The sequence below is a fragment of the Arachis hypogaea genome, chromosome 6 (genome assembly GCF_003086295.3).
Source record: "Arachis hypogaea cultivar Tifrunner chromosome 6, arahy.Tifrunner.gnm2.J5K5, whole genome shotgun sequence".
Taxonomy (NCBI): domain Eukaryota; kingdom Viridiplantae; phylum Streptophyta; class Magnoliopsida; order Fabales; family Fabaceae; genus Arachis; species Arachis hypogaea.
In genome coordinates, this window is record NC_092041.1 from 38008858 (window position 1) to 38031988 (window position 23131).

Consider the following 23131-nt stretch of genomic DNA (forward strand, 5'->3'; position numbering starts at 1 on the left):
GCATATGTCCTAGGGTCCAAGCTATTGGTGTCCAACCTTTATTCTTTGTTTTTCTTGCCACTTTGGCTTTTTCTTCTTCCTTTTCTTTCTATTTTTGTTCCTAAGGGCTTTTTCTTTTATTGATAAGAATCTTTATAACAGCAAGCTAACTCACACTTAAATGAAAATGATATTATGCAACAATTATTTCATGAGTTATGCATTTAATCAAACACATATACCACCACCAACTTTCATTCATACTTATGCAACATTGGATATTTCACTTTTCAATTCAAACCAAACTCTTTTATTTAAGCATATGGGAAACAAAGCAATTATCAAGCTAAGTGATGGATAACAAGCATTATGCAGGTTTAGCATTCTTAACAAACAATTTCACTTGCAACTAGATAAACACTTTAGCAAGACAAACAAGGGTTTCCAGATTCAAAACATTTCACAGCAGCAAGGATTAAGTTCAGATACAACCTTTGAAGTTGCAGCCCTTTGATTCTTCCTTCTGTTGTGTTCTCTTTGAGTTAAGATGCATAATGTCTTCAATTGTTGACTCATGTCCTGCATAATCCTCAAAGTTGCTTGCTTCTCAAGCCCTTAATTATATGGTTAGTATGTATAAACTGAGTGTGGTTCTAGGATTGATTTTTGGTGTAGGGACACCAAACTTAATTGTTTGCCACTGCCTCATATGCAACAAGTCAACCATATTTGAAACCATGTATCCTTGCTAAAGGTTAATGAAATTAAAGCTAGAAAACAATTCAACAGTTGAATAATGTGTTTGATTGCTTGGAGCTAGAATCATGCAAGAAGTGAGAATGTATGAAATGATATTTTTTGGTGGAACACCAAACTTAGAAGTTTTCATTCTCCCTCAAATTGTTTTGGTGTGTAACACCAAACTTAGCTCCTTGCAATGCATACCAATTATTCAACATTTTTATTGAAAAAGCTATGAAAAAGAAAACTACCTCAGGTTGGGTTGCCTCCCAACAAGCGCTCTTTTATTGTCACTAGCTTGACATCTTCTATTTTTGCTTCAAGGGGGATCTAGGTTCTGAACCTCCTTTTCTTTGTTCCATTGGCCCCCTAGATACAGTTTTGCTCAATGACCATTTGCTGTAAACTGACTCTTTGTTGCTTCATCTAGCAATTCAATACTCCCATAAGGAAAAACCTTAGTCACCAAGTATGGACCAGTCCACTTAGACTTAAGCTTGCCAGGGAATATCTTGAGCCGTGAGTTATACAGGAGTACTTGTTGTCCAGGTTTGAATTCTTTCTTCAAAATCTTCCTGTCATGCCATCTCTTAGCTTTCTCCTTGTATATCTTGGTATTTTCATAGGCTTCTAGCCTAAACTCATCTAGCTCATTTAGCTGCAACAATCTTTTCTCTCCTGCTGCTTCAGAATCCAAATTTAGAAGTTTAGTGGCCCAAAAGGCTTTGTGCTCAAGCTCTACAGGGAGATGACAAGATTTACCATATAACAGTTGAAATAGGGACTTCCCAATAGGAGTTTTAAAAGCTGTTCTGTATGCCCAAAGTGCATCTTCCAACTTCCTAGCCCAATCCTTTCTTGTGCTACCGACTGTCTTTTCTAGGATCTTCTTCAGCTCCCTGTTTGCTAATTCTGCCTGCACATTAGTTTGAGGGTGATATGGTGTGGCTACCTTATGAATGACTCCATATCTGTGGAGAAGTTTCTCCATTTGTTTATTACAAAAATGACCACCACCATCACTGATGAGACCCTTGGGTACTCCATATCTAGTAAAGATGTGCTTCTTTAGGAATTGAAGGACAATTTGTGCATCACAGGTAGTTGTGGCTATGGCTTCCACCCATTTTGAAACATACTCCACTGCTACCAAGATATATCTGAATGAATAAGAAGGGGGAAAGGGTCCCATGAAATCAATGCCCCATAGATCAAACAATTCTACTTCCAAAATGAAGTTCTGTGGCATCTCATTCCTTTTTGTTAGTCCTCCTGCTCTTTGGCATTCATTACATTGGTGGACAAATTCCCTGGCATCTTTGAAGATGGTTGGCCAATAGAAACCACTTTGTAATACCTTTGCTACTGTTCTTTCTGGACCAAAGTGTCCACCATAAGCTGAGCCATGGCAATGTCATAATATATCTCTTATTTCACTTTCAGGAATACATCTCCTGATTATTCCATCAGAGCACCTTCTGAACAGATAGGGTTCATCCCACAAGAACTTCTTTGCTTCATTGATTAGTTTCCTCACTTGTTGCTTAGTGAATTCTTGCGGTATCTTTCTCCCTACTTTGTAGTTTGCTATATCAGCGAACCATGGTGTTTGTTGGATCAGCATAAGATGTTCAACTGGGAAGCTTTCATTCACAGGTAATGAGGCCTTTTGAATTGTTTCTGGTGGCAGCCTTGACAAATGATCAGCAACTAGATTTTCAGTGCCTTTCCTGTCCCTTACCTCAATGTCAAATTCTTGTAAGAGTAGAATCCACCTGATAAGTCTTGGTTTAGCATCCTGCTTTGACATCAAATACTTGAGTGCAGCATGATCAGCATAAACCACAATTTTAGATCCTATCAAGTACGATCTAAACTTATCAAATGCATAGACTACAGCTAACAATTCCTTCTCTGTTGTGGTGTAATTTTTTTGAGCTTCATTCAATACTTTGCTTGCATAATATATGACATGGTGCAAGTTTCCCTTCTTCTGTCCAAGCACAGCACCAATTGCAATTTCACTTGCATCACACATAAGTTCAAATGGTAAGTTCCAATCCGGGGGTGTGATAATCGGTGCTGTTGTGAGTTCATGTTTTAAAGTTTCAAAAGCATGCTGGCAATTTTTATCAAAAACAAAAGGTTGATCAATCATCAAAAGGTTACTCAAAGGTTTGGCTATTTTAGAAAAATCTTTGATAAACCTTCTATAAAATCCTGCATGCCCCAAGAAACTTCTAACAGATTTCACATTAGTTGGTGGAGGGAGTTTTTCTATTATTTCCACTTTTGCCTTGTCAACCTCTATTCCTCTTCTTGAAACTTTATGACCAAGAACAATCCCCTCAGGTACCATGAAATGGCACTTCTCCCAGTTCAAAACCAAATTAGTTTCTTGGCATCGTTTCAAGACAAGAGTTAGATGGTTTAAGCAAGTATTGAAATTATCACCAAAAACAGAGAAGTCATCCATGAAAACCTCTAGAAATTTTTCAACCATATCTGAGAAAATGGAGAGCATACACCTTTGAAAAGTGGCTGGGGCATTGCATAACCCGAATGGCATTCTTCTATAGGCAAAAACTCCAACTGGGCATGTGAATGAAGTCTTTTCTTGGTCTTTTGGGTCTACCACTATCTGATTATACCCAGAATAGCCATCCAAGAAGCAATAATAAGCATGGCCAGCCAACCTTTCAAGCATTTGATCAATGAAAGGAAGTGGGAAGTGATCCTTGCGTGTGGCATCATTCAACCTTCTATAGTCAATACACATCCTCCACCCTGTCACAGTTCTGGTGGGAATGAGTTCACTCCTTTCATTAATAATGACTGTCATCCCACCTTTCTTTGGTACCACTTGGACTGGGCTTATCCATGAGCTATCGGAAATAGGATATATGATTCCTGCATTCCATAATTTCATTACTTCCTTCTGGACAACCTCCTTCATTGCAGGGTTTAGTCTTCTCTGAGGTTGAATTACTGCTTTGGAATTGTCTTCCAAAAGAATCTTATGCATGCATACTGTAGGGCTGATGCCTTTCAGGTCATCAATAGTTCATCCTAAGGCATCCTTGTGAGCTCTGAGAACATCAAGAAGCTCTCCTTCTTCTTTCTTTGTCAAGGATGAATTGATGATCACCGGGAGGCTCTCTGAAGTGCCAAGAAATGCATATTTGAGATGAGAAGGTAATGGCTTCAGTTCTTGCTTTTGCACCTCTTCTTTCTTGCTTGGTTCCACCTCTTTGTCTAGGGAAGCCTCAGCTACATGTTCCTCTATTGTTTCTTGATTGTCTTTTTCTTGCTCATGCTGATCAATGTCTAATATTTCTTCCACCAGACTCTCTATCATATCCACCCTCAAATGATCTTCCTGTTCTGGAGGGTGTTGCATTGTCTTAAAAACATTTATGATCATTTGCTCATTGTGTACTCTGAAAATCATTTCTCCTTTTTCCACATCTATAATGGCTCTTGCAGTTGCTAGAAATGGTCTGCCCAAGATGATTGAATTGTTGCCTTCCTCGTCGGTATCTAAGATTACAAAGTCCGCAGGGAAGATAAACTCTCCAACCTTTACTAGCAAATTTTCCACAATTCCATTTGGTATCTTGATTGATCTGTCTGCCATGACTAGTGACATCCTTGTGGGTTTGAGTTCTTCTATGGCAAGCTTCTTCATCATGGATAAGGGCATCAAGTTGATACTAGCTCCAAGATCACAGAGAGCCTTGTCCAAGGATAGTTTGCCTATAGTGCATGACACTACAAAGCTCCCTGGATCTTTAAGTTTTGGTGGGATTCCTTTTTGGAGCACGGCACTACATTCCTCACTAAGCATCACCGTTTCCTTCTCATTCCAATCTCTTTTCTTGTTAATGAGCTCTTTTAAGAACTTGGCATATAAAGGCATTTGCTCCAATGCTTCAGCTAAGGGTATGTTGATCTCCAACTTCTTGAAAGTCTCAAGAAATTTGTGGAAATGCTGATCCTTTGTTTCCTTGTGAAATCTCTGTGGGTAAGGCAGTGGTGGTGTTGGGCTCTTCTCCACTTGATGTTGTCTTGGGGTTTGTTCTTCCATGATTTGCTTTCCTTTCTTCAAATTCTGTGGTTTGTTGTTCTCTTCTGTGAGTACTCCTGGGACATTCTTGATCATCATGTCCTTGTTGATGGCTTCATCATTCTTTGTTGGCTCAGTGTCATTATGCTTGGTTGCCCCTTGGTTACCATCTGTTAACACTTTTCCACTTCTTAGTTGCACGACCTTGCATTCTTCCTTTGGGTTGGGAATGGTGTCACTAGGTAGTGAACTTGATGGCTTCTCAACAGAAATCTGTTTGGAGATTTGTCCAATCAGCCTCTCTAGGTTCTTCATGGAGGCTTCTTGGTTCTTTGTTGTCAATTCTTGGTTCTTCATCAGTTTCTCCATGAGCAACTCTAGATTGGTAATCCTCTGGGATTCTTGTGAAATTGGTTGGTTTTGGGGTGTTGATGGATGATGATAGGTGTTTTGATTTGTTGGGTGGTTGTTAGGTGGATAATGGTTAGAGTTGGGGTAGTTATTTTGTGGTTTTCTATATGTATTTTGGTTAGTGTTTGGCTGGGAGTTGTGGTTTGTGCTTTTCCAATTGTTCTGGCCTGTGTTCCTTTGCCATGGTTGTTGGTTTTGATTATGGTTGTCTCCCCATCTGAGGTTGGGATGGTTCTTCCAGGATGGATTGTAAGTATCCCCATAGACTTCATTTGTTCCAGGATTTTGGTTGTGCATGTATTGGACTTGCTCTTGCTGTTGCTCCTCTTGAGTTTCTTCATTTTGCACCCAAGTAGTTGGTGATTGGCTTGTGGTGCTCACTGCTGCCACTTGCAAGCCATCAATTCTTTTGGCCATTTGCTCAAACTGTTGTTGAATCTGCTGCTGCATCATCTTGTTTTGAGCTAAAATTGAATCCACTCCTTCCAACTCCATTACTCCTCTTCTCTGTGATGGTTGGCGTTGTCTTTGATGAGCAAAGAAATATTGGTTGTTGGCCACCATATCAATGAGGTTTTGAGCTTCCTCCGTGGTTTTCATGAGTTGTAATGAGCCTCCGGTAGAGTGATCAAGAGCTTCTTGAGCTTTAAGAGTGAGTCCTTCATAGAAGTTCTGCAACTTGTCCCACTCAGTGAACATCTCTGGTGGACATTTCCTCAATAGAGCCTTATATCTTTCCCATGCTTCATATAAGTTCTCAGCCTCCAATTGAGTGAACGTTTGAACCTTAGTCTTCAACCTTAGGATTCTTTGAGGGGGATAAAATTTGGCCAGAAACTTGCTCACCAAGTCATCCCAAGTGTTGATGCTTTCTTTTGGAAAGGTCTCGAGCCATTGAGTGGCTTTATCTCTGAGAGAGAATGGAAAAAGCAACAACTTGTAGCTATCAGGAGGTACACCATTGGTTTTCACCGTGTCACAGATTCTCAAGAAGGTAGACAAATGTTGATTTGGATCCTCCAAAAGAGCAATTGTTTTGAACCAGAGTGATGAGTTGTGGCTTTAGTTCAAAATTGTTTGCATTGACATTAGGAGGCAGAATGCTACTTCCACAGTGTCTGGCATTTGCAAATGTGTATGAAGCCAAGACTCTTCGTTGTTGTTGATTATTGTTGACTCCTTCTCCTGGTTGATTGGGATCTCCTTCCATTTCTTGGAATTCCTCCTCAGATTCTTCCTCTCCAATAACGTTTTTCCCTCTTTCAGCTCTTCTTATTCTCCAAAGAGTTCTTTGATCAATTTCAGAGAGAATAGGGGAGGATCTTCCTGTACTTGACATACAAACACACAACAATAAACACACAAACCCAGAAAGCCAATGAAACTTCAATCTATAGCTAGAATGAAGTTTTAGTTAGTTTAAGCAAAAATTCAGACAGTTAGTGTGTTAGTAGGAATTAGAATAACAGAAAAGAAAAAGTGCTTAATCTAGACCTCCACTTTACTTAATCATTGTCAATCTATTTCAATCCTCGGCAACGGCGCCAAAAACTTGATGTGTGGAAAACGATCCAACACAAAACTCACCGGCAAGTGTACCGGGTCGCATCAAGTAATAATAACTCACATGAGTGAGGTCGATCCCACAGGGATTGAAGGATTGAGCAATTTTAGTTTAGTGGGTGATTTAGTCAAGCGAATCAAGTTTTGATTGAGTGGGTTGTATTTAACAGAAAATAAATTGCTTGAAATGTAAAGGGAGAGGGGAAATTGCAGGAAATTAAAGAACAGGAAAGTAAAATAGACTGAATCTTAAAGAACAAGAAATTAAATGACTGAAACTTAAAGTGCAAGAAATGTAAATTGCAGAAACTTAAAGTGCAAGAAATGTAAATTGCTTGAATGTAAAAGGGGTTTGAGGACTGGGATTGCAGAATCTAAACAAAGAGAAAGTAAATTGCAACAGTTAATAAAGGAGAAGATGAATTGGAATAAACTGAAATTCAACAGAAAATGAAATTAAAGTGCAGTACGTTCACAGAAGAACCAAAAGTAAATTGTGGTCTCAGGTCTCAAGAGACTAGGTAGCAGAGCCTAGATCTCTATTTGCCTTCCCAGATCCAAGTTCACAAAGCAATTGACAGAAAATTAAAGAAGAAGCAGTAGAAGAACAGAAATCAAATTCAATTATGCAGAAAAGGATTTAAAGAGATTTTAGATGGGAATTGAAACAGAATTTCCTCAATTTCACACACCCAAAACTCAGAAACAGAAGAGTAGAATTGCCCGAGTAGGAATGAGGAAGGAGATCAGTCAATTCTCCCTTAATCCTCTGAGCTCTCGGTCAAGTCTCTCAAGAACAATTACAAGAAATTCAAAGCTCAAAGAAAGTGCAAAATTCAAAAGCTCAGCCAAAGGTAAGTCAAAAGTGTTTTCCAAAGGTCCCTAATTACATCAAACTAGCTTCTATTTATACACTTTCTATTCTTGGATTTTGGAATTTGGATGGGCTTTTGATTTGGTGAAGAAATGAATTAAAATGGGGTTTTAATTTGAATTTTCGGCCCATGAGAAGTTGCTCCCAGGAGGCTGCCCTGCCCTTGTGGAGGGCAGGGCAGGATTTGGTGCATGTTGGTGCAGCCTTGGTGCGGTCTGGTGCGACTTTGGTGCGCAAAACGCTGCCCTGCCCGCGCCAAGGGCAGGGCAGGAAAAGTTGGTGCGCCAGAAATTGCCTTGGTGCTGCCAGAATCAAGAATTGGTGCGCCAGAATCAAAAATTGGTGCGCCAGAAATTTCCTTGGTGCACAGGATGCTGCCCTGCCCTCGCGGAGGGCAGGGCAGGAAAATTTGGTGCTGCCAGGATTGAGCTTGGTGCGTGCTGGTGCTGCCAGGAATGAGCCTTGGTGCGCCAGATCCGTGCACCATCAAAATGCTGCCCTTCCCTCGCGGAGGGCAGGGCAGTGTTTCCAAAATGATGTCCCGTGTTCGAAACACGGTTGGAACACACGCTCAATTAATTTCCTTGGTTTCTTGGCACGGCACTCAACCTTAGTTCCTTGCTTCTTCCTTGGTCCGTGTTCGATTCTTGTGGCATGCATTGGTAGGCAGAATTTCTTTGGAAGCTTGTTTCATTATGTTGCCCTCCTGGAGGGCAGTGTGCCCTTGTGGAGGGCAATGCCTGCCTCTCCTCATGTTGTGCGCCACACTTCTTCTCTCTTTGACCACACTTTCTTTTCCTTGGGCCACACTTCCTTAGGCTACGCTTTTCCTTTTTTTTCTTTTCTTCACCTACAATAAACCAAAACAACCACTCAAAGTATCACTAAATGCAAGAGGCTTATAAATCAATTAAAATTCAATTAAAATTAGCTTAAACCTCATGGATTAACATTAATTTCATGGTGGTTGCTTGATTTAAAGAAGTTGTGCGTTTTCACTCCGAATCACTTACTTAAGAAGCAAGAAAGTGCATAAAGACTAACAAAACAAGTGAAATTAGCTTGAAAAATGGGTATATGATGACTTGTCATCACAACACCAAACTTAAATCTTGCTTGTCCCCAAGCAAGCATCAAAAATAAGAGTAAATGACATGAATAAGAAAAGAACACATATCCTTATTAGGCATATAGCAGAACTTGATTTATGGAGTCTTTATGTAGACAATGACAACTCACTTATTGTTGTTGCTACATAATACATCTTTCCTCAAAGGCTTGCTAAACTTGCTGTTAGAAGACTCACTTTTTAATTACTCCCTTGCTAACTTTTCTTGGCTTATAATGCTTAATAAGCTTATTATTCTTTTGGAGGTTTGGTGTCAAATGTTGCAGTATTAGCCTTTGGCTTTATTTTCTTTTTCTTTTACTCAACATATTTCCACCACAGACACATGGCTCACTAATTCTTCCTAGGATCATTGATGCCCAGCATCTCTTTGGATAACTAAATGTTCTGTATCTAAGTTGCTCTTTATTGTGGATTTTCAATTGGCCATCCCAAATCAGTTGATCTAAGTGACCGGGTTTTAAAATACCCCTTAGAATTTACTCATCCAAGCATATCTCAGTACAAGAACATCACAGGCATATGTCCTAGGGTCCAAGCTATTGGTGTCCAACCTTTATTCTTTGTTTTTCTTGCCACTTTGGCTTTTTCTTCTTCCTTTTCTTTCTATTTTTGTTCCTAAGGGCTTTTTCTTTTATTGATAAGAATCTTTATAACAGCAAGCTAACTCACACTTAAATGAAAATGATATTATGCAACAATTATTTCATGAGTTATGCATTTAATCAAACACATATACCACCACCAACTTTCATTCATACTTATGCAACATTGGATATTTCACTTTTCAATTCAAACCAAACTCTTTTATTTAAGCATATGGGAAACAAAGCAATTATCAAGCTAAGTGATGGATAACAAGCATTATGCAGGTTTAGCATTCTTAACAAACAATTTCACTTGCAACTAGATAAACACTTTAGCAAGACAAACAAGGGTTTCCAGATTCAAAACATTTCACAGCAGCAAGGATTAAGTTCAGATACAACCTTTGAAGTTGCAGCCCTTTGATTCTTCCTTCTGTTGTGTTCTCTTTGAGTTAAGATGCATAATGTCTTCAATTGTTGACTCATGTCCTGCATAATCCTCAAAGTTGCTTGCTTCTCAAGCCCTTAATTATATGGTTAGTATGTATAAACTGAGTGTGGTTCTAGGATTGATTTTTGGTGTAGGGACACCAAACTTAATTGTTTGCCACTGCCTCAGATGCAACAAGTCAACCATATTTGAAACCATGTATCCTTGCTAAAGGTTAATGAAATTAAAGCTAGAAAACAATTCAACAGTTGAATAATGTGTTTGATTGCTTGGAGCTAGAATCATGCAAGAAGTGAGAATGTATGAAATGATATTTTTTGGTGGAACACCAAACTTAGAAGTTTTCATTCTCCCTCAAATTGTTTTGGTGTGTAACACCAAACTTAGCTCCTTGCAATGCATACCAATTATTCAACATTTTTATTGAAAAAGCTATGAAAAAGAAAACTACCTCAGGTTGGGTTGCCTCCCAACAAGCGCTCTTTTATTGTCACTAGCTTGACATCTTCTATTTTTGCTTCAAGGGGGATCTAGGTTCTGAACCTCCTTTTCTTTGTTCCATTGGCCCCCTAGATACAGTTTTGCTCAATGACCATTTGCTGTAAACTGACTCTTTGTTGCTTCATCTAGCAATTCAATACTCCCATAAGGAAAAACCTTAGTCACCAAGTATGGACCAGTCCACTTAGACTTAAGCTTGCCAGGGAATATCTTGAGCCGTGAGTTATACAGGAGTACTTGTTGTCCAGGTTTGAATTCTTTCTTCAAAATCTTCCTGTCATGCCATCTCTTAGCTTTCTCCTTGTATATCTTGGTATTTTCATAGGCTTCTAGCCTAAACTCATCTAGCTCATTTAGCTGCAACAATCTTTTCTCTCCTGCTGCTTCAGAATCCAAATTTAGAAGTTTAGTGGCCCAAAAGGCTTTGTGCTCAAGCTCTACAGGGAGATGACAAGATTTACCATATAACAGTTGAAATAGGGACTTCCCAATAGGAGTTTTAAAAGCTGTTCTGTATGCCCAAAGTGCATCTTCCAACTTCCTAGCCCAATCCTTTCTTGTGCTACCGACTGTCTTTTCTAGGATCTTCTTCAGCTCCCTGTTTGCTAATTCTGCCTGCACATTAGTTTGAGGGTGATATGGTGTGGCTACCTTATGAATGACTCCATATCTGTGGAGAAGTTTCTCCATTTGTTTATTACAAAAATGACCACCACCATCACTGATGAGACCCTTGGGTACTCCATATCTAGTAAAGATGTGCTTCTTTAGGAATTGAAGGACAATTTGTGCATCACAGGTAGTTGTGGCTATGGCTTCCACCCATTTTGAAACATACTCCACTGCTACCAAGATATATCTGAATGAATAAGAAGGGGGAAAGGGTCCCATGAAATCAATGCCCCATAGATCAAACAATTCTACTTCCAAAATGAAGTTCTGTGGCATCTCATTCCTTTTTGTTAGTCCTCCTGCTCTTTGGCATTCATTACATTGGTGGACAAATTCCCTGGCATCTTTGAAGATGGTTGGCCAATAGAAACCACTTTGTAATACCTTTGCTGCTGTTCTTTCTGGACCAAAGTGTCCACCATAAGCTGAGCCATGGCAATGTCATAATATATATCTTATTTCACTTTCAGGAATACATCTCCTGATTATTCCATCAGAGCACCTTCTGAACAGATAGGGTTCATCCCACAAGAACTTCTTTGCTTCATTGATTAGTTTCCTCACTTGTTGCTTAGTGAATTCTTGCGGTATCTTTCTCCCTACTTTGTAGTTTGCTATATCAGCGAACCATGGTGTTTGTTGGATCAGCATAAGATGTTCAACTGGGAAGCTTTCATTCACAGGTAATGAGGCCTTTTGAATTGTTTCTGGTGGCAGCCTTGACAAATGATCAGCAACTAGATTTTCAGTGCCTTTCCTGTCCCTTACCTCAATGTCAAATTCTTGTAAGAGTAGAATCCACCTGATAAGTCTTGGTTTAGCATCCTGCTTTGACATCAAATACTTGAGTGCAGCATGATCAGCATAAACCACAATTTTAGATCCTATCAAGTACGATCTAAACTTATCAAATGCATAGACTACAGCTAACAATTCCTTCTCTGTTGTGGTGTAATTTTTTTGAGCTTCATTCAATACTTTGCTTGCATAATATATGACATGGTGCAAGTTTCCCTTCTTCTGTCCAAGCACAGCACCAATTGCAATTTCACTTGCATCACACATAAGTTCAAATGGTAAGTTCCAATCCGGGGTGTGATAATCGGTGCTGTTGTGAGTTCATGTTTTAAAGTTTCAAAAGCATGCTGGCAATTTTTATCAAAAACAAAAGGTTGATCAATCATCAAAAGGTTACTCAAAGGTTTGGCTATTTTAGAAAAATCTTTGATAAACCTTCTATAAAATCCTGCATGCCCCAAGAAACTTCTAACAGATTTCACATTAGTTGGTGGAGGGAGTTTTTCTATTATTTCCACTTTTGCCTTGTCAACCTCTATTCCTCTTCTTGAAACTTTATGACCAAGAACAATCCCCTCAGGTACCATGAAATGGCACTTCTCCCAGTTCAAAACCAAATTAGTTTCTTGGCATCGTTTCAAGACAAGAGTTAGATGGTTTAAGCAAGTATTGAAATTATCACCAAAAACAGAGAAGTCATCCATGAAAACCTCTAGAAATTTTTCAACCATATCTGAGAAAATGGAGAGCATACACCTTTGAAAAGTGGCTGGGGCATTGCATAACCCGAATGGCATTCTTCTATAGGCAAAAACTCCAACTGGGCATGTGAATGAAGTCTTTTCTTGGTCTTTTGGGTCTACCACTATCTGATTATACCCAGAATAGCCATCCAAGAAGCAATAATAAGCATGGCCAGCCAACCTTTCAAGCATTTGATCAATGAAAGGAAGTGGGAAGTGATCCTTGCGTGTGGCATCATTCAACCTTCTATAGTCAATACACATCCTCCACCCTGTCACAGTTCTGGTGGGAATGAGTTCACTCCTTTCATTAATAATGACTGTCATCCCACCTTTCTTTGGTACCACTTGGACTGGGCTTATCCATGAGCTATCGGAAATAGGATATATGATTCCTGCATTCCATAATTTCATTACTTCCTTCTGGACAACCTCCTTCATTGCAGGGTTTAGTCTTCTCTGAGGTTGAATTACTGCTTTGGAATTGTCTTCCAAAAGAATCTTATGCATGCATACTGTAGGGCTGATGCCTTTCAGGTCATCAATAGTTCATCCTAAGGCATCCTTGTGAGCTCTGAGAACATCAAGAAGCTCTCCTTCTTCTTTCTTTGTCAAGGATGAATTGATGATCACCGGGAGGCTCTCTGAAGTGCCAAGAAATGCATATTTGAGATGAGAAGGTAATGGCTTCAGTTCTTGCTTTTGCACCTCTTCTTTCTTGCTTGGTTCCACCTCTTTGTCTAGGGAAGCCTCAGCTACATGTTCCTCTATTGTTTCTTGATTGTCTTTTTCTTGCTCATGCTGATCAATGTCTAATATTTCTTCCACCAGACTCTCTATCATATCCACCCTCAAATGATCTTCCTGTTCTGGAGGGTGTTGCATTGTCTTAAAAACATTTATGATCATTTGCTCATTGTGTACTCTGAAAATCATTTCTCCTTTTTCCACATCTATAATGGCTCTTGCAGTTGCTAGAAATGGTCTGCCCAAGATGATTGAATTGTTGCCTTCCTCGTCGGTATCTAAGATTACAAAGTCCGCAGGGAAGATAAACTCTCCAACCTTTACTAGCAAATTTTCCACAATTCCATTTGGTATCTTGATTGATCTGTCTGCCATGACTAGTGACATCCTTGTGGGTTTGAGTTCTTCTATGGCAAGCTTCTTCATCATGGATAAGGGCATCAAGTTGATACTAGCTCCAAGATCACAGAGAGCCTTGTCCAAGGATAGTTTGCCTATAGTGCATGACACTACAAAGCTCCCTGGATCTTTAAGTTTTGGTGGGATTCCTTTTTGGAGCACGGCACTACATTCCTCACTAAGCATCACCGTTTCCTTCTCATTCCAATCTCTTTTCTTGTTAATGAGCTCTTTTAAGAACTTGGCATATAAAGGCATTTGCTCCAATGCTTCAGCTAAGGGTATGTTGATCTCCAACTTCTTGAAAGTCTCAAGAAATTTGTGGAAATGCTGATCCTTTGTTTCCTTGTGAAATCTCTGTGGGTAAGGCAGTGGTGGTGTTGGGCTCTTCTCCACTTGATGTTGTCTTGGGGTTTGTTCTTCCATGATTTGCTTTCCTTTCTTCAAATTCTGTGGTTTGTTGTTCTCTTCTGTGAGTACTCCTGGGACATTCTTGATCATCATGTCCTTGTTGATGGCTTCATCATTCTTTGTTGGCTCAGTGTCATTATGCTTGGTTGCCCCTTGGTTACCATCTGTTAACACTTTTCCACTTCTTAGTTGCACGACCTTGCATTCTTCCTTTGGGTTGGGAATGGTGTCACTAGGTAGTGAACTTGATGGCTTCTCAACAGAAATCTGTTTGGAGATTTGTCCAATCAGCCTCTCTAGGTTCTTCATGGAGGCTTCTTGGTTCTTTGTTGTCAATTCTTGGTTCTTCATCAGTTTCTCCATGAGCAACTCTAGATTGGTAATCCTCTGGGATTCTTGTGAAATTGGTTGGTTTTGGGGTGTTGATGGATGATGATAGGTGTTTTGATTTGTTGGTGGTTGTTAGGTGGATAATGGTTAGAGTTGGGTAGTTATTTTGTGGTTTTCTATATGTATTTTGGTTAGTGTTTGGCTGGGAGTTGTGGTTTGTGCTTTTCCAATTGTTCTGGCCTGTGTTCCTTTGCCATGGTTGTTGGTTTTGATTATGGTTGTCTCCCCATCTGAGGTTGGGATGGTTCTTCCAGGATGGATTGTAAGTATCCCCATAGACTTCATTTGTTCCAGGATTTTGGTTGTGCATGTATTGGACTTGCTCTTGCTGTTGCTCCTCTTGAGTTTCTTCATTTTGCACCCAAGTAGTTGGTGATTGGCTTGTGGTGCTCACTGCTGCCACTTGCAAGCCATCAATTCTTTTGGCCATTTGCTCAAACTGTTGTTGAATCTGCTGCTGCATCATCTTGTTTTGAGCTAAAATTGAATCCACTCCTTCCAACTCCATTACTCCTCTTCTCTGTGATGGTTGGCGTTGTCTTTGATGAGCAAAGAAATATTGGTTGTTGGCCACCATATCAATGAGGTTTTGAGCTTCCTCCGTGGTTTTCATGAGTTGTAATGAGCCTCCGGTAGAGTGATCAAGAGCTTCTTGAGCTTTAAGAGTGAGTCCTTCATAGAAGTTCTGCAACTTGTCCCACTCAGTGAACATCTCTGGTGGACATTTCCTCAATAGAGCCTTATATCTTTCCCATGCTTCATATAAGTTCTCAGCCTCCAATTGAGTGAACGTTTGAACCTTAGTCTTCAACCTTAGGATTCTTTGAGGGGGATAAAATTTGGCCAGAAACTTGCTCACCAAGTCATCCCAAGTGTTGATGCTTTCTTTTGGAAAGGTCTCGAGCCATTGAGTGGCTTTATCTCTGAGAGAGAATGGAAAAAGCAACAACTTGTAGCTATCAGGAGGTACACCATTGGTTTTCACCGTGTCACAGATTCTCAAGAAGGTAGACAAATGTTGATTTGGATCCTCCAAAAGAGCAATTGTTTTGAACCAGAGTGATGAGTTGTGGCTTTAGTTCAAAATTGTTTGCATTGACATTAGGAGGCAGAATGCTACTTCCACAGTGTCTGGCATTTGCAAATGTGTATGAAGCCAAGACTCTTCGTTGTTGTTGATTATTGTTGACTCCTTCTCCTGGTTGATTGGGATCTCCTTCCATTTCTTGGAATTCCTCCTCAGATTCTTCCTCTCCAATAACGTTTTTCCCTCTTTCAGCTCTTCTTATTCTCCAAAGAGTTCTTTGATCAATTTCAGAGAGAATAGGGGAGGATCTTCCTGTACTTGACATACAAACACACAACAATAAACACACAAACCCAGAAAGCCAATGAAACTTCAATCTATAGCTAGAATGAAGTTTTAGTTAGTTTAAGCAAAAATTCAGACAGTTAGTGTGTTAGTAGGAATTAGAATAACAGAAAAGAAAAAGTGCTTAATCTAGACCTCCACTTTACTTAATCATTGTCAATCTATTTCAATCCTCGGCAACGGCGCCAAAAACTTGATGTGTGGAAAACGATCCAACACAAAACTCACCGGCAAGTGTACCGGGTCGCATCAAGTAATAATAACTCACATGAGTGAGGTCGATCCCACAGGGATTGAAGGATTGAGCAATTTTAGTTTAGTGGGTGATTTAGTCAAGCGAATCAAGTTTTGATTGAGTGGGTTGTATTTAACAGAAAATAAATTGCTTGAAATGTAAAGGGAGAGGGGAAATTGCAGGAAATTAAAGAACAGGAAAGTAAAATAGACTGAATCTTAAAGAACAAGAAATTAAATGACTGAAACTTAAAGTGCAAGAAATGTAAATTGCAGAAACTTAAAGTGCAAGAAATGTAAATTGCTTGAATGTAAAAGGGGTTTGAGGACTGGGATTGCAGAATCTAAACAAAGAGAAAGTAAATTGCAACAGTTAATAAAGGAGAAGATGAATTGGAATAAACTGAAATTCAACAGAAAATGAAATTAAAGTGCAGTACGTTCACAGAAGAACCAAAAGTAAATTGTGGTCTCAGGTCTCAAGAGACTAGGTAGCAGAGCCTAGATCTCTATTTGCCTTCCCAGATCCAAGTTCACAAAGCAATTGACAGAAAATTAAAGAAGAAGCAGTAGAAGAACAGAAATCAAATTCAATTATGCAGAAAAGGATTTAAAGAGATTTTAGATGGGAATTGAGACAGAATTTCCTCAATTTCACACACCCAAAACTCAGAAACAGAAGAGTAGAATTGCCCGAGTAGGAATGAGGAAGGAGATCAGTCAATTCTCCCTTAATCCTCTGAGCTCTCGGTCAAGTCTCTCAAGAACAATTACAAGAAATTCAAAGCTCAAAGAAAGTGCAAAATTCAAAAGCTCAGCCAAAGGTAAGTCAAAAGTGTTTTCCAAAGGTCCCTAATTACATCAAACTAGCTTCTATTTATACACTTTCTATTCTTGGATTTTGGAATTTGGATGGGCTTTTGATTTGGTGAAGAAATGAATTAAAATGGGGTTTTAATTTGAATTTTCGGCCCATGAGAAGTTGCTCCCAGGAGGCTGCCCTGCCCTTGTGGAGGGCAGGGCAGGATTTGGTGCATGTTGGTGCAGCCTTGGTGCGGTCTGGTGCGACTTTGGTGCGCAAAACGCTGCCCTGCCCGCGCCAAGGGCAGGGCAGGAAAAGTTGGTGCGCCAGAAATTGCCTTGGTGCTGCCAGAATCAAGAATTGGTGCGCCAGAATCAAAAATTGGTGCGCCAGAAATTTCCTTGGTGCACAGGATGCTGCCCTGCCCTCGCGGAGGGCAGGGCAGGAAAATTTGGTGCTGCCAGGATTGAGCTTGGTGCGTGCTGGTGCTGCCAGGAATGAGCCTTGGTGCGCCAGATCCGTGCACCATCAAAATGCTGCCCTGCCCTCGCGGAGGCAGGGCAGTGTTTCCAAAATGATGTCCCGTGTTCGAAACACGGTTGGAACACACGCTCAATTAATTTCCTTGGTTTCTTGGCACGACACTCAACCTTAGTTCCTTGCTTCTTCCTTGGTCCGTGTTCGATTCTTGTGGCATGCATTGGTAGGCAGAATTTCTTTGGAAGCTTGTTTCATTATGTTGCCCTCCTGGAGGGCAGTGTGCCCTTGTGGAGGGCAATGCCTGCCTCTCCTCATGTTGTGCGCCACACTTCTTCTCTCTTTGACCACACTTTCTTTTCCTTGGGCCACACTTCCTTAGGCTACGCTTTTCCTTTTTTTTCTTTTCTTCACCTACAATAAACCAAAACAACCACTCAAAGTATCACTAAATGCAAGAGGCTTATAAATCAATTAAAATTCAATTAAAATTAGCTTAAACCTCATGGATTAACATTAATTTCATGGTGGTTGCTTGATTTAAAGAAGTTGTGCGTTTTCACTCCGAATCACTTACTTAAGAAGCAAGAAAGTGCATAAAGACTAACAAAACAAGTGAAATTAGCTTGAAAAATGGGTATATGATGACTTGTCATCACAACACCAAACTTAAATCTTGCTTGTCCCCAAGCAAGCATCAAAAATAAGAGTAAATGACATGAATAAGAAAAGAACACATATCCTTATTAGGCATATAGCAGAACTTGATTTATGGAGTCTTTATGTAGACAATGACAACTCACTTATTGTTGTTGCTACATAATACATCTTTCCTCAAAGGCTTGCTAAACTTGCTGTTAGAAGACTCACTTTTAATTACTCCCTTGCTAACTTTTCTTGGCTTATAATGCTTAATAAGCTTATTATTCTTTTGGAGGTTTGGTGTCAAATGTTGCAGTATTAGCCTTTGGCTTTATTTTCTTTTTCTTTTACTCAACATCTTTCCACCACAGACACATGGCTCACTAATTCTTCCTAGGATCATTGATGCCCAGCATCTCTTTGGATAACTAAATGTTCTGTATCTAAGTTGCTCTTTATTGTGGATTTTCAATTGGCCATCCCAAATCAGTTGATCTAAGTGACCGGGTTTTAAAATACCCCTTAGAATTTACTCATCCAAGCATATCTCAGTACAAGAACATCACAGGCATATGTCCTAGGGTCCAAGCTATTGGTGTCCAACCTTTATTCTTTGTTTTTCTTGCCACTTTGGCTTTTTCTTCTTCCTTTTCTTTCTATTTTTGTTCCTAAGGGCTTTTTCTTTTATTGATAAGAATCTTTATAACAGCAAGCTAACTCACACTTAAATGAAAATGATATTATGCAACAATTATTTCATGAGTTATGCATTTAATCAAACACATATACCACCACCAACTTTCATTCATACTTATGCAACATTGGATATTTCACTTTTCAATTCAAACCAAACTCTTTTATTTAAGCATATGGGAAACAAAGCAATTATCAAGCTAAGTGATGGATAACAAGCATTATGCAGGTTTAGCATTCTTAACAAACAATTTCACTTGCAACTAGATAAACACTTTAGCAAGACAAACAAGGGTTTCCAGATTCAAAACATTTCACAGCAGCAAGGATTAAGTTCAGATACAACCTTTGAAGTTGCAGCCCTTTGATTCTTCCTTCTGTTGTGTTCTCTTTGAGTTAAGATGCATAATGTCTTCAATTGTTGACTCATGTCCTGCATAATCCTCAAAGTTGCTTGCTTCTCAAGCCCTTAATTATATGGTTAGTATGTATAAACTGAGTGTGGTTCTAGGATTGATTTTTGGTGTAGGGACACCAAACTTAATTGTTTGCCACTGCCTCAGATGCAACAAGTCAACCATATTTGAAACCATGTATCCTTGCTAAAGGTTAATGAAATTAAAGCTAGAAAACAATTCAACAGTTGAATAATGTGTTTGATTGCTTGGAGCTAGAATCATGCAAGAAGTGAGAATGTATGAAATGATATTTTTTGGTGGAACACCAAACTTAGAAGTTTTCATTCTCCCTCAAATTGTTTTGGTGTGTAACACCAAACTTAGCTCCTTGCAATGCATACCAATTATTCAACATTTTTATTGAAAAAGCTATGAAAAAGAAAACTACCTCAGGTTGGGTTGCCTCCCAACAAGCGCTCTTTTATTGTCACTAGCTTGACATCTTCTATTTTTGCTTCAAGGGGGATCTAGGTTCTGAACCTCCTTTTCTTTGTTCCATTGGCCCCCTAGATACAGTTTTGCTCAATGACCATTTGCTGTAAACTGACTCTTTGTTGCTTCATCTAGCAATTCAATACTCCCATAAGGAAAAACCTTAGTCACCAAGTATGGACCAGTCCACTTAGACTTAAGCTTGCCAGGGAATATCTTGAGCCGTGAGTTATACAGGAGTACTTGTTGTCCAGGTTTGAATTCTTTCTTCAAAATCTTCCTGTCATGCCATCTCTTAGCTTTCTCCTTGTATATCTTGGTATTTTCATAGGCTTCTAGCCTAAACTCATCTAGCTCATTTAGCTGCAACAATCTTTTCTCTCCTGCTGCTTCAGAATCCAAATTTAGAAGTTTAGTGGCCCAAAAGGCTTTGTGCTCAAGCTCTACAGGGAGATGACAAGATTTACCATATAACAGTTGAAATAGGGACTTCCCAATAGGAGTTTTAAAAGCTGTTCTGTATGCCCAAAGTGCATCTTCCAACTTCCTAGCCCAATCCTTTCTTGTGCTACCGACTGTCTTTTCTAGGATCTTCTTCAGCTCCCTGTTTGCTAATTCTGCCTGCACATTAGTTTGAGGGTGATATGGTGTGGCTACCTTATGAATGACTCCATATCTGTGGAGAAGTTTCTCCATTTGTTTATTACAAAAATGACCACCACCATCACTGATGAGACCCTTGGGTACTCCATATCTAGTAAAGATGTGCTTCTTTAGGAATTGAAGGACAATTTGTGCATCACAGGTAGTTGTGGCTATGGCTTCCACCCATTTTGAAACATACTCCACTGCTACCAAGATATATCTGAATGAATAAGAAGGGGGAAAGGGTCCCATGAAATCAATGCCCCATAGATCAAACAATTCTACTTCCAAAATGAAGTTCTGTGGCATCTCATTCCTTTTTGTTAGTCCTCCTGCTCTTGGCATTCATTACATTGGTGGACAAATTCCCTGGCATCTTTGAAGATGGTTGGCCAATAGAAACCACTTTGTAATACCTTTGCTGCTGTTCTTTCTGGACCAAAGTGTCCACCATAAGCTGAGCCATGGCAATGTCATAATATATATCTTATTTCACTTTCAGGAATACATCTCCTGATTATTCCATCAGAGCACCTTCTGAACAGATAGGGTTCATCCCACAAGAACTTCTTTGCTTCATTGATTAGTTTCCTCACTTGTTGCTTAGTGAATTCTTGCGGTATCTTTCTCCCTACTTTGTAGTTTGCTATATCAGCGAACCATGGTGTTTGTTGGATCAGCATAAGATGTTCAACTGGGAAGCTTTCATTCACAGGTAATGAGGCCTTTTGAATTGTTTCTGGTGGCAGCCTTGACAAATGATCAGCAACTAGATTTTCAGTGCCTTTCCTGTCCCTTACCTCAATGTCAAATTCTTGTAAGAGTAGAATCCACCTGATAAGTCTTGGTTTAGCATCCTGCTTTGACATCAAATACTTGAGTGCAGCATGATCAGCATAAACCACAATTTTAGATCCTATCAAGTACGATCTAAACTTATCAAATGCATAGACTACAGCTAACAATTCCTTCTCTGTTGTGGTGTAATTTTTTTGAGCTTCATTCAATACTTTGCTTGCATAATATATGACATGGTGCAAGTTTCCCTTCTTCTGTCCAAGCACAGCACCAATTGCAATTTCACTTGCATCACACATAAGTTCAAATGGTAAGTTCCAATCCGGGGGTGTGATAATCGGTGCTGTTGTGAGTTCATCTTTTAAAGTTTCAAAAGCATGCTGGCAATTTTTATCAAAACAAAAGGTTGATCAATCATCAAAAGGTTACTCAAAGTTTGGCTATTTTAGAAAATCTTTGATAAACCTTCTATAAAATCCTGCATGCCCAAGAACTTCTAACAGATTTCACATTAGTTGGTGGAGGGAGTTTTTCTATTATTTCCACTTTTGCCTTGTCAACCTCTATTCCTCTTCTTGAAACTTTATGACCAAGAACAATCCCTCAGGTACCATGAAATGGCACTTCTCCCAGTTCAAAACCAAATTAGTTTCTTGCATCGTTTCAAGACAAGAGTTAGATGTTTAAGCAAGTATTGAAATTATCACCAAAAACAGAGAAGTCATCCATGAAAACCTCTAGAAATTTTTCAACCATATCTGAGAAAATGGAGAGCATACACCTTTGAAAAGTGGCTGGGGCATTGCATAACCCGAATGGCATTCTTCTATAGGCAAAAACTCCAACTGGGCATGTGAATGAAGTCTTTTCTTGGTCTTTTGGGTCTACCACTATCTGATTATACCCAGAATAGCCATCCAAGAAGCAATAATAAGCATGGCCAGCCAACCTTTCAAGCATTTGATCAATGAAAGGAAGTGGGAAGTGATCCTTGCGTGTGGCATCATTCAACCTTCTATAGTCAATACACATCCTCCACCCTGTCACAGTTCTGGTGGGAATGAGTTCACTCCTTTCATTAATAATGACTGTCATCCCACCTTTCTTTGGTACCACTTGGACTGGCTTATCCATGAGCTATCGGAAATAGGATATATGATTCCTGCATTCCATAATTTCATTACTTCCTTCTGGACAACCTCCTTCATTGCAGGGTTTAGTCTTCTCTGAGGTTGAATTACTGCTTTGGAATTGTCTTCCAAAAGAATCTTATGCATGCATACTGTAGGGCTGATGCCTTTCAGGTCATCAATAGTTCATCCTAAGGCATCCTTGTGAGCTCTGAGAACATCAAGAAGCTCTCCTTCTTCTTTCTTTGTCAAGGATGAATTGATGATCACCGGGAGGCTCTCTGAAGTGCCAAGAAATGCATATTTGAGATGAGAAGGTAATGGCTTCAGTTCTTGCTTTTGCACCTCTTCTTTCTTGCTTGGTTCCACCTCTTTGTCTAGGGAAGCCTCAGCTACATGTTCCTCTATTGTTTCTTGATTGTCTTTTTCTTGCTCATGCTGATCAATGTCTAATATTTCTTCCACCAGACTCTCTATCATATCCACCCTCAAATGATCTTCCTGTTCTGGAGGGTGTTGCATTGTCTTAAAAACATTTATGATCATTTGCTCATTGTGTACTCTGAAAATCATTTCTCCTTTTTCCACATCTATAATGGCTCTTGCAGTTGCTAGAAATGGTCTGCCCAAGATGATTGAATTGTTGCCTTCCTCGTCGGTATCTAAGATTACAAAGTCCGCAGGGAAGATAAACTCTCCAACCTTTACTAGCAAATTTTCCACAATTCCATTTGGTATCTTGATTGATCTGTCTGCCATGACTAGTGACATCCTTGTGGTTTGAGTTCTTCTATGGCAGCTTCTTCATCATGGATAAGGGCATCAAGTTGATACTAGCTCCAAGATCACAGAGAGCCTTGTCCAAGGATAGTTTGCCTATAGTGCATGACACTACAAAGCTCCCTGGATCTTTAAGTTTTGGTGGGATTCCTTTTTGGAGCACGGCACTACATTCCTCACTAAGCATCACCGTTTCCTTCTCATTC